Source organism: Grus americana, unplaced genomic scaffold (assembly GCF_028858705.1).
Source record: "Grus americana isolate bGruAme1 unplaced genomic scaffold, bGruAme1.mat scaffold_43_1, whole genome shotgun sequence".
NCBI lineage: Eukaryota > Metazoa > Chordata > Aves > Gruiformes > Gruidae > Grus > Grus americana.
In genome coordinates, this window is record NW_026561701.1 from 98,672 (window position 1) to 108,779 (window position 10,108).

At 53.9% G+C, this 10,108-nt stretch overlaps 1 long non-coding RNA gene across 1 annotated transcript; it reads left to right on the forward strand.

Moving 5' to 3' along the window:
• Positions 1 to 3,264: 3,264 nt before the first annotated feature.
• Positions 3,265 to 4,765, forward strand: LOC129200739 (uncharacterized). Its single transcript, XR_008575074.1, has 3 exons — positions 3,265 to 3,332; positions 3,412 to 3,660; positions 4,451 to 4,765. It is a non-coding gene; the product is annotated as an uncharacterized LOC129200739 (long non-coding RNA).
• Positions 4,766 to 10,108: the final 5,343 nt, after the last annotated feature.

Genomic DNA, 10,108 nt, shown 5'->3' on the forward strand with positions numbered 1-10,108 from the left:
GAATTCCTGATTTTTACAGAAGATGGAACCTTGGTTTTTTTCTCCAGTTTTCCTGTAAGCTATGTAAGTTGCCAGTAGTATTTCTGTTAATAGGACCGACAATGAGATTATCTAGCAGGGGTTAGGTTCAGCATCTTGTACGTCTTCATTCACAGAGTTTTAGCATTTCTGAAGAAAGCAGCAGGGATGTAAGGTATAGCGTCTTTCAGGCTACGGGACAGCTCGCCGCTTTTCCCGATCACCCACGGAGTACCACGTTGTTCCTAGAACCTTTGCGGCTCGCTGCAGGCTTCTTGTAGATTATAAGCATCGGGACTTTGTTTTGTTTTGCAGGCTCATAGCTCGCGGGAAGATAGAAGGTAAGAGTCGTCTGCAGAATGCAGGGTAAGGCTTTGAGGAGCGGCCGACACGGGGGGTTTTGGGGTGCGCAAATACAAGGAGAGAGCTGTCAGGAAGGAGTGGGGTTCCTTCTCAGAGTTCAGGAGAAGAGAAGGAGTTTCTAAAGTTTTGGGACTGAGGGACAGTTGTGAAAGAGGAGGGCTCATCACCCATTCTCAGATAAGTTTTACAGGTGGATTTGGGTGCCACCGAGGACTATTCTAGCTCAGTCTCATCGCAGCCGACCGGAGGCACGATGATCCCGAGACGTGCGGCGTAAGTTATCTGGCCCTCGGCACGGCCATAAGCGGAGCTGAATGTCAGAAGAGTCTCATCTTGTGAAGCATGGGGTAGGTTAAAATATACCTTCCTCAACTATGAAGTCTCTGCTTCCCTGTACCTTCTGCTTTCTTTATTCCCTGACTTAATTTTTGCATCCATCCCTTCACCGTCCATCTGGATGTCACAGTTACTTAGAGACACAGACTAGGCAATTATTTTCAGCGCAGGCTCGAGTGACTGTATTCCCTGGAATTTCATGGTGAAGAGGATGCGTATCACCCGTGCTCGTAACGGTCTCCAGCCGGGTGTCTGTCTTTTATTGTGGTCCTGACACAAAGCTTTTTCTATTTTCTAGTTTTACCTTTTTCCGTAAGCGAACAATGAGGCTTGCTCTAGTACCGGTCATGGCAGTTATGTTCTCTTGTTCTTGGAAGCATTTAAGGTTAGAGTAGAGGAGAGGGCTGTCTGGGAGCAATTCCATTTGGGCAGGCAAAAGGGAGCGGGTTGCTCATCGGCATGATGCTAGACCGGGCAGGGCAGTTCCAGCCTGTGTTATGTCTGTGTGTCTTGTCCAGTGTGTCTCAGCCCTTCCTCGGGTCTCAACACCCTCTTTGCGCTCAAGAGGCACGGCGTGCTTCTCGGTTGCTATCCCTAGGCTCTCGAATTCCTCCACTCATCGGCATAGCGCCAGTCGGGCGCTTCTTTGCTTGCCTTGCAAGCTTACGGCGTGGATCGTTCTTGCATCTCGGAAGCTTCTGGCGGGTCCTCTATTTGCAGCGCTATACCAGGCTGCGTCCGGAGTTCTGCTCTCCAGCTATCCATTTTCAGGGACTGGGTCTTCCTCCCTGCATCCTTACCTTCTTAGGTCTTGAAGATGGGCTTCTTGCTGCACCCATCATCTCGGTTTTGACAGTAACTTCTTATAATGGGCCATTTACGGTCAATTCTCTTCTGGGGTTGCCATAGAGCTTCCTCACCCGGGCGTCGTGCCCTATAGGTCGCCTTGTTCGGCAGCCTCTCCGGTCCGGGAGTCGTTCCTCTCGCTGAGAGTGTTCTCTCATTTGTGAGTCATGTTGTTTGTAGCGTTCTGTGTAGCGTCCGTCTCTGTGTGTGGTGTGTGTGCGGAGCTGCTCTGCCCAGGGCTGTCGAGTCGGGGATAGGCGGAATAGCAATAAGGGTGTATGGTTAGCGTGCCGATACGGCCCGTCCGGAATTGTTTGGCTCTCACTCGGCATCTGGGTGACTTGTTTGATAACTCGGTGTGATTTTTCCAGATGTGGACTGGCTAGATGCCCACCGAAGAGCGGCAGAGGAGGAGAGCAGAGCGCCATAAGAAGGTAGGTCCGGACAAGTTTGGGAGTTGCAGGGGATGGCTTTTAAAGTTAGCATACGGGAGAGGGCTGTCCGGGAGCGGTCGCCTTCGGGTAGGCAAAGGGAGCGGGTTACTCGTCGGCACCGTGCTAGACCGCGCCGGGCAGGGCGCTTTAAGCCCGCGTGCGGTTGTGTCGTGTAGGTTGCGTTGTCTGTCTTATGCTCTACGCCGCACCTCCCTTGGGTCTCGATGCCTCCGCTGCTTTTTGTGATCACCAGGTACCTTATTAGATCTCATGAGTCTTGAATATCTGTGCTCATTGGTATTGAGCTCATCAAGCCAGTTTCTCTCTTGTAGTTATAGCTTAAAGCATAGCTCTGTTTGGCGTGCATCGTGTCGTAGATGTTTCTGAGCAGACGTCTATTGCGGCGCCAAGCTAGGCGCTGCCAGCAGCTCCTCAGAGCAGTACGTTTGCCCCGAGTTCTTTTCTCAGGTTTCATTCCCCACGTTTTTAAAGGCCTTAGATCTTAAAACCCGGCTTCTGATGCATCTGTCATTTCAGTTTTGACAGCCTCTTTCTCTCGCCGGCCAAGGCCGTCGCCTCTTTCCCGGGGCCGCTATAAAGCATCTGCAACGTCGCGGTGCCGCAGGGCTTCCTCGCCAGTCTTACCTTCGCCACGGTAGCCGTTCTTGCTCGCGGCCTTCTCGTGTCTCACAGTCACGTTTGCGGAGTCTGTGCGCCGTGTCGGGGTTGGAGCCGCTCCACCCAGGGGTGTAGCAATGTTAAAGACAGGGGTAGCGTAGCTTTGTGGCGTGGCGGTAAAACATTGGCATGACTGGATTCTTTTGGTGAAGACGCTACAGTCCATCTCTGGGCAAGTATCTGTAGACAGCTGTCACAGTTTCATTGCATTGGCGGGGGTCAGAAGCTGTACTCTGGCCTCCTGGGAGCAGCAGTTTGTGCGGTAGTTGAGTGGGTTCAATCTCCAATGTGCCTTAGTTGGTATATTTGGGGTTTGGTGTATCTCTTCTCTGTTTGTTTTAGCTCTAGTTAGAAGGGTTATGCAGAAAAGATGACAGACCTTTCGGTCTCATCAAGCTACCGGTCAGCGGCCACTGCCTTACTTTGCACAGTTTGTTTGGGTTTGTCAGAGGCCGAGCGACAAGCTATGCATCACAGGCCCCCGGAAGAGGCGAGAGGAGTGGTGGACAAAGGCGGGCCGGCGTCCGACGTCAGCGGATGGGCGTGTTGGCGACTCTGCCTAGTGCATGCTTTTCTGGTTGTATTTTCTAGGCGCGAATTGATGCGCAAACGGGATATCCGCACCGGAGCGAACTTAAGCGAGGCGAGCGATGACAGGTGCGCTGACGTAGCAGTTTTCTGAGGTGTCGTATTATAGACGTAGCTAAAATCACATCCTGTCCTTTGAGTCTTACAGGTGGCGGTCAGGCCTCGGCACGGCAGGCCGAAGAATCCGACTCCGAGCGGCCGAGGAAAAGGGACGGGCGAGAGGAAGGCGTTTCCAAGGAGGGCTTCGTTGCAGCGGAGGTCGACGCCGGGCGGCACGTCGGTGACCGGTGACGCTCTGTCTCGTGAGGGATGAAGCGGAACCCGGCGGATGGGGGAGCGTCCCGGTTAGATGACCTTTTCCCCATGAGAAGGGAATCTGGATTCTGCCCTCTGAAAGGTAATTTAAGGGGCAAACCCGGTGGTTGGGGGCAGGGCCAGCAGGTGGTTTAACGTCAGGGTAGCAGAGGGCTATTTAGTCTGCCTCGAGTCTAGGGACAGATAGGGGTCCCGGGTCCATCGTGCTGGACGTAAACATTCTGGCCTCTCTCAGTGTTGCAGCGTCATTTGCGTGATCTGTGCTTTTCATGTGTACGGCGCCTTATGGCAGGTCTCTAGGTTCTGCCGCAGGCGCTCGGCGAGCATCCGCGGGGTCGGTGACGCCTCGTCGCTTCGGAATATGGCCCATCGAGCGTTTCTCGTCTCGCGATCGGAGCTTAAAGCGCGCCTCGCATCGCAGATGTTTCTGCGAGGTGGCCTTTGTGGAGGTGGTCTGTGCCGGACTCACAGTCGTGCTCTAGAAACTTCCGCCTCAATTGAAGTTTGATACCATCTTTCATCCCTGTAGGCTGTGGGATGCTGGACTAGTCCAGGCTTGTTGGTGCCGAAAACAGGGCCATTTTGACCCAGCAGAAGGGGCCCCGGGGGAGTCCAGCTTGGGCGAGAGCAGGGATTGAGCAACTTGCTTATCTTGCACTGATAAGCACCGGACCCGAACAGGGGCAGGAGATGAGCAATTTGTTCATCTTAACAAGATGTGGTGTCTGACGGGTCTACTCCTTAATCAACTAAGTGACGCCTGGGGTGAGGGGGAGCCTCCTTCGCAGCTCGACCTTACTTTGGTAAAACTAAACAGACCACCGCTCCTCTGGACTGAACACGTTTGTTCTCCGCCACTTCCCCCCCCCCAGCCCCGACCAACTGCACAACAAGCCTTGTTAAGGGCCAATCGGCACACAATACCTGACTTAGTCCCACCTCGCCAAAAGTATAAATCTGGCATTTAGAATCCTCTTTTTTGAGGATGAGAACTCCAACTATCCGGACGGGTCGACGGGCCTGGACCTCTCTCTCCTCCCCAAGCAGGGACGCCTCTTTGGTAAGACTTGCGCCTCCGATTATGTCGGATGTTACCCCGGGAAAACTATCATTAACAAAAGCGCTGAACTATTAACTTGAGCTCAAAATTGTTGCAGTAAGTGCATTTATCAACGGCAGTTCCAAACTTTTTATATCTGTTGCCTCAAACTACCTATTTTTCTTTTCAACTTTGCGAAACTGTTTCAGTGAAAGTCCTTAGCGGGGCTCTGACAGGCAAACGTTGACTCTGATATGTGGCTACACACATAATCCTTTAGATGTAAACCGTTGACCAAGTCTGGGACTAAGACTGGACCTAGCCGCACCTAGGCTCCTCTCTGAGAAGGAGTTTAGAAAGCAAGGGGGTCCTTTCTGAACCTCGTGACTCAACGGGAGGGCCTCCCTCAGCCACACATCAGACTCATACCCTTTCACGTGACATATGCTTAGAGGCTTGTGTCTTACAGCCTAGCTTCTCACACACACCCGTTGTTCTGGTGTTGTGTTGCCTTGCCGCAATTTGTGTTGGTTTTGACCACCATCTGAGACATCTTGTTTTGTAGCGCTTTGTGTTGTATCGCCTTGCGCAGCCATGTCTTTGGCTGGATATCGCATTGCGCTACTCTGTATTCGTATTGCCTGCCAACGGAGACTGCCTCGCGTTACGTGGGCCCGCGCCCTGCCTCGCCTCGCGCCGCTCTGCCTCGCGTTACGTGGGCCCGCGCCCTGCCTCGCCTCGCGCCGCTCTGCCTCGCGTTACGTGGGCCCGCGCCCTGCCTCGCCTCGCGCCGCTCTGCCTCGCGTTACGTGGGCCCGCGCCCTGCCTCGCCTCGCGCCGCTCTGCCTCGCGTTACGTGGGCCCGCGCCCTGCCTCGCCTCGCGCCGCTCTGCCTCGCGTTACGTGGGCCCGCGCCCTGCCTCGCCTCGCGCCGCTCTGCCTCGCGTTACGTGGGCCCGCGCCCTGCCTCGCCTCGCGCCGCTCTGCCTCGCGTTACGTGGGCCCGCGCCCTGCCTCGCCTCGCGCCGCTCTGCCTCGCGTTACGTGGGCCCGCGCCCTGCCTCGCCTCGCGCCGCTCTGCCTCGCGTTACGTGGGCCCGCGCCCTGCCTCGCCTCGCGCCGCTCTGCCTCGCGTTACGTGGGCCCGCGCCCTGCCTCGCCTCGCGCCGCTCTGCCTCGCGTTACGTGGGCCCGCGCCCTGCCTCGCCTCGCGCCGCTCTGCCTCGCGTTACGTGGGCCCGCGCCCTGCCTCGCCTCGCGCCGCTCTGCCTCGCGTTACGTGGGCCCGCGCCCTGCCTCGCCTCGCGCCGCTCTGCCTCGCGTTACGTGGGCCCGCGCCCTGCCTCGCCTCGCGCCGCTCTGCCTCGCGTTACGTGGGCCCGCGCCCTGCCTCGCCTCGCGCCGCTCTGCCTCGCGTTACGTGGGCCCGCGCCCTGCCTCGCCTCGCGCCGCAGTGCCTTGCCGCTGCCTGCCAATGGAGACTGTCTTGTGTTCTGTGACCCGGTCCTCTGTGTTGCGTTGCGCGGCTCTGTCTTTGTACTGCCTGCCAATGGAGACTGTCTTGTGTTCAGTGACCCGGTCCTCTGTATAGCGTTGCGCGGCTCTGTCTTTGTACTGCCTGCCAATGGAGACTGTCTTGTGTTCAGTGACCCGGTCCTCTGTATAGCGTTGCGCGGCTCTGTCTTTGTACTGCCTGCCAATGGAGACTGTCTTGTGTTCAGTGACCCGGTCCTCTGTATAGCGTTGCGCGGCTCTCTTTGGCTCTGTATAGTGTTGCGCGGCTCTGCCTTTGTACTGCCCGCCGATGGAGACTGTCTTGTGTTCAGTGACCCGGTCCTCTGTATAGCGTTGCGCGGCTCTGTCTTTGGCTCTGTATAGTGTTGCGCGGCTCTGCCTTTGTACTGCCCGCCAATGGAGACTGTCTTGTGTTCGGTGACCCGGTTCCCTGTGTTGCGTTGCGCGGCTCTGTATTGCATTGCCTGGCCCTGTATTTGTATTGCCTGCCATTTGAGACTGTCCAGTGTTACATAGCACTGTGTTCATGCATGCTTTATATTTGGTTGTATATTGCATTGCATTGCAGTGCTTGGCGTTGCCTGGTGTTCGGTATGGCTCTTGTTGCATTTGGGTGGTTGGGCATTGCAGAGCTGGCATAGAGAGCGGCCCCAGCCCAGGATGGTAATCTGTCAGTACAGTCGGTTGGGGCGGAGGTCGTACGGGCCGTTTTGCGAGGCAGAGGGTAGTTGTCGGCCAGCCGGCCCTAGAGCTCTTCCGTTGTGGTTTTCAGGTGCCACGGCACGATTTGGATTCCCGCCCGACACCCTTGAGTGAGGTTTTTGTGGAGTATCCAAGTAACAGCGAAGGAGCGGTGCAGTTAGCAAGGCATCTTCTCTGGTCCCTGCCTATGAGCGCTAACTCTACAGAGTCAGGCGGAGCGGCAATGGTGTCTTAAGGGACAGGGTGAGGCCGTCCCACAGATGGGTCAAGAATCGGGGCCGTGGCTCGTTGTGGCGGGCAGGTGGCAGAACAGCTGTGCGTTTGGGTGAGGGGTGGAGCGTCAGGTTGTGGCGCTGCCTATTTTTGTATGTGTTGGGCTGTGTGTGTGTGTTGTGTAACTGTTTTTTCCAGGTAGAGCAAGCTAGTTTGCTTTTTGAAATTAGAATAAAAAAAACCCCAGCTGGGGGATTTTTTTTTTTCCTCCCCCGGCTGGTCTTTTTTTTCCCCCGGTCCCGGCCGCTCCGCGAGGCGACGTTCGTCGCCAAAGTTTGGACGGCGGCGCGGTTCGGGCCGGGGTTTTTGCCAGGCAGGGCGAGAGATGAAATTTTGATGGTGTCTCCCGGGAACGGCGTTCCCGAGGAGTGCCGGAAGGAGCGGGCGATGTCCGGTTGTGGTGGAACGGACGTGTGTTTGGGTGAGGGGTGGGGTGTGAGGTGGTGGTGGTGGTGCCTAATTTTGGGGGGTGTGGGGTGTATTTCTTTCCAGGTTGAGCAAGCTAGTTTGCTGTTTGAAATTAGAATAAAAAAAACCCCAGCTGGGGGATTTTTTTTTTCCTCCCCCGGCTGGGTTTTTTTCCCCCCGGTCCCGGCCGCTCCGCGAGGCGACGTTCGTCGCCAAAGTTTGGATGGCGGCGCGGTTCGGGCCGGGGTTTTTGCCAGGCAGGGCGAGCGATGAAATTTTGATGGCGTCTCTCGGGAACGGCGTTCCCGAGGAGCGGTCCTCTGGAGTTTTGTATTTGCCTGTGATTGCAGGTAGTAGTGTTAACACTAGCAGCAGTGTTGGTTTTGAAGGCAAAGGGTGTGGGGTGTTACTCTATGTGAGCAGTGTTGAGGAGGACCAGGTGGGCACACAAGAGGGTCTAATGGATGTTTTAGAAGGATGGGCTTGTAAAGGTTTTGCCTGATCAATGTAGATTCTTGTGTAATAATGTAAACTAATGAAGGTGTTTGGTGTTATTCTTTACAGGCAGGGACTCAGAGTAGCTATCCAAGTGTCCGCAAGCTGCACGTGTTTGGCTGGGGGGTTAAAGCGGAGGATCCAGATGCCATTGTAGTAGAGAGCTCTCGAATGAGAAGAATGTTAAGCAAAGCAGGAGAGATGGACTGTCAATGTGCCCGAGCTAATAACTGTCATTGCTGTGGTGATAGTGCATGACTGGAAACCTATGTATTCATGCCTAATGTTGTTGTTCTTTAAAGAAAGTAACAATAAAGGTGAAGTAATAAAGAATAAATTTTTTTGTTCTGGCGGTTGTGAAATGTTTGTGTGTCAGTCATTATTTGGGTGTTATTGTTTGTCTTTGAGTTTTGTCCTAAAGGGGGGGGGGGGGGGGGGAATAATTTTGTGTGTCTGTTGGTGGTGGTGTGTTTGTCTTTGTGCTTCTGCGTCCCTGGTGGCCTTTAATCTTCTGTCCTTTGTTTTTTTTTTTTTGTAATATTTATGTTCACAATATGTGTGTAAACAAATGTAGTGAAGTTAAAATAAAAATAACGGTTTAAAGGAAAAAAAAATCAGAAGCAGCAGTAGAACATGTCACCTCCCTGGGAGTAATAGTTTAAAGAAATAAATAAAAAAATATAAATTTATTTATTGAAATAAAAAATCTACTCCCAGGTTGCGTGAAATTTTCTACTGCTGCACCAGACTTATTATTTTTAATGCTTTATTTATAATTTATACAGATAATAATACAACCCTATACAGTACAAAATCGTACAGTTTACCTGTACAAACCCCCCCTCAATTACAGGAAAAGTTCAGAAATCAAAATTTCCACTGTATACCGCCCTTCCAGGACCTAAACCAACCATAGAGTTACCGCTACCCACACTAGACAGGAGCCAAAACCCGTCCCGTCCAGCAACCCCCCTCCACTCTCTATGATCCCCAGTCCTCCAAGTCGTCCATTTTAAAACCTCTATGACCGGAAGCGCTACTCTGTGGTCGGAAGTCCTCCATGGGACCAGGAACTCCTCCAACGCCCCCGGAACCCTCGTCTCTATGACCAGAAGTCCTCCAACGGACCCCTGAAGTCCGCCGACTCCGACGGGAAACATTGTCCCGACAACCCGGAAGTGCCCTCAAACCATACTAAAACCATCCCCCGCCATCGGAAGTCCTCCAGACACACCGGAAGTCCGCCAATTCCGGCTAGAAACAGCCCGCCCCGCGACCGGAAGCCCCCTAAATAACCCGGAAGTCGGCCATTTTGAAAAAGTGACCTTACAGGGCGGAGCCTAGGGTTACGACCAGACCCCTAGGCGGGGCCCAGGGTTAGGGGAGGAGCCTAGGGCAGGGCCTAGGGTTACAGCACCCATTACAGTCTAGGGTTAGGGTTACAGCTATTAGGGTTTACAGCCATAGGGGTGAGGGGGTGAGGGTTAGCGTGGGGTTTAGGGGTTAGGGTCGTTAGGGTTTAGGGCTAGGGCTTAGGGCTAGGGTTAGGGGTTAGGGTTAGGGTTACGGTTAGGGATTAGGGCTTAGGGTTAGGGTTAGGGGGTTTGGGTTAGGGGGTTAGGGTAATGGTTAGAGTTAGGGCAAGGATCAGGTTTAGGCACAGGGTTAGGGTCAGGGTATGGTTAGTGTTGGGGTTAGGTTTAGGATTGGATTTCGGGTTGGTTTTAGGGTCAGGGTTAGGTCTTGGGTTATGGTTAGGGTCAGCCTTATGGTTAGTGTTAGGCTTAGGGTGAGGTTCAGTTTGACGGTATTTTTGATTGGGCCATAAGGATTGTAAATTTAGGCTTAGGGTTAGGGTTAAGATTAGGCTTAGGATAGGTTTCGGGCTAGGGTTAGAATTCCTGTTAAGGTTACAATTTTTGTTGGGGATGGGGGTTAGGGTTAGGGTTAGGGGTTAGGGGTTAGGGTTAGGGTTAGGGGTTAGGGTTAGGGCCATTAGGGTTAGGGTTTAGGGTTAGGGTTAGGGGTTAGGGTTAGGGGTTAGGGTTAGGGGTTAGGGTTAGGGTTAGGGTAGGGTTAGGGTTAGGGGTTAGGGGTT